This window comes from Bison bison, unplaced genomic scaffold, assembly GCF_000754665.1.
Source record: "Bison bison bison isolate TAMUID 2011002044 unplaced genomic scaffold, Bison_UMD1.0 scf7180017864475, whole genome shotgun sequence".
NCBI lineage: Eukaryota > Metazoa > Chordata > Mammalia > Artiodactyla > Bovidae > Bison > Bison bison.
The window spans coordinates 2209973-2212061 of NW_011495036.1; positions in this window are offsets into that span (position 1 = coordinate 2209973).

Here is a 2089-nt window from a genome sequence, read left to right on the forward strand (position 1 = left end):
GTGTGTGTGTGTGAGGTCTTGAGCTGTGCTTACGTAGGTCAGGTGAGCTGTCCATCTCAAAGGGCAGGGTGTGGGTGGGTCGGCTGTCTTATGCCTCCCATGGCCTGACCCGCTGTGTTGAAACCTGACCATCCCTCAAGACCCAGCCTGGCTCCTCCTTTTGTGACAACCGCCATCACTGGGTGGCCCTGCCAGGTCCCCTCTTCAGCACCGCAGTGGGCTTCACCCATGGCGCAGACAACATCCAACCTTAGACAGCAGTCATCTGCTGCTGTGTGAAGCGCCCTTCTGGACTGCCACGGTGGGGTGGTGTCCCCGCCAGCCCGAGGTTCATCCCAGCTGCACTGTGTGCTGCTCAAACTGGAAAAAAAAATGGAGCCACTGCTTATCCTCAGAGGATGCTCACAGAGTCCTTGTTGTAAAATATGGGGTTTAACTTCTGAGGTCTAGTAAGGCCAACAGAAGGAGAAGGCAATGGCACCCCACTCCAGTGCTCTTGCCTGGAAAATCCCATGGACGGAGGAGCCTGGTGGGCCGCCGTCTATGGGGTCACACAGACTCGGACACGACTGAAGCGACTTAGCAGCAGCAGCAGCAGCAGCAGGGCCAACAGAGGGCTTCCCCTGTGGCTCAGCAGTGAAGAATCTGCCTGCAACGAAGGAGACACGGGTTTTATCCCTGCATCAGAAAGATCTCCTGGAGGAGGAAATGGCAACCCACTCCAGTATTCTTGCCTGGAAAAATCCCATGGACAGAGGAGCCTGGCCAGCTGTATAGCCCATAGGGGTGCAAAGAGTTGGACACGACTGAAGTGGCTTTAGTACGCCTGCATGCAAGGCCAACAGATGAGAAGAGAGATCTTCAGACCAGTGAAGAGATAGTTTATTACTCACAGTTCCCAAGAGAAGGGCCACACCACATGGGGGAGCACCAGGGTTGGTCAGGAGGTGGGGGCCGGGGGAGGAGATGTGGGCAGGAGCCTTGACTGCAGTTTCCATGGGGATGGATACATGGGCACAGGACTGGCTAATCTCAACAACTGCAGTGGGCTCAGAGGCAGAGGGGCTTGCCCCCAGGTGTCTGGGTGGCCCTGGTTGGGGCGGTGGGCGGGGGGAGATAGGGACAGGAGATCCAGGGAGGTGGTAGGGGTGTGAGCCCTGGGGTGGTTGAGTTGTATTTGAAAAGGATGCTTGGGGGCACATTGTTTATTGTCTTTAAGAACTGGCTAGCCCGGGGAGGGGCGGTGGGCAGTCCCGGTCCGAAAGGCCCCAGGTGTCAAAGCACCAGAATATAAAAAATATAAAAACATGGTTAATCCAGTCCTAGGCGTTAGAGCTTCCTCCTGTTACAGATGCTCAGGCTGGGCTGAGGGCAGCCTCCACGAGCCTGTGTCTGTATCTGGCATCCTGAACTGCCCCCCACAGCCGGATCAGCTGGGTCTGCTGGGGCCATTGGACAGAAGACGCGCACAGGGTCAAAGTGTCTGCTCACCACCCCTCCAGCATCCTCCGAGGGGCTCTGGGCGGTGACACGCTCAGAAGCACCAGTGGGCTCCTGGGCAGGGGCTCTCGTTACGGAAGCACGCGTCCTCCTCTCTGCATATGGACCTCTGTCATGTTTGGAGGGGCAGAGCCTTCCCGGGGGGCTGAGCTCTAGGAGGGGTGTAATTTTTCCCACCCTAAGTCAGAGGGTCTGAAGTTTGGGGACAGGGCCAGCAAGACTGTGGCTGAACCATCGTGGGCAGGGAGACCAACTCTGGGAAAAATACATACACCTTTTAGTTCAACCTCTGTGGAAAGGTAGTCCATGTGGTCATGTATGGATGTGAGAGTTGGACTATAAAGAAAGCTGAGCGCGGAAGAATTGATGCTTTTGAACTGTGGTGTTGGAGAAGACTCTTGAGAGTCCGTTGGACTGCAAGGAGATCCAACCAGTCCATTCTAAAGGAGATCAGTCCTGGGTGTTCATTGGAAGGACTGATGCTGAAGCTGAAACTCCAATACTTTGGCCACCTGATACAAAGAGCTGACTCATTGGAAAAGACCCTGATGCTGGGATGGATTGGGGGCAGGAGGAGAAGGGGATAACA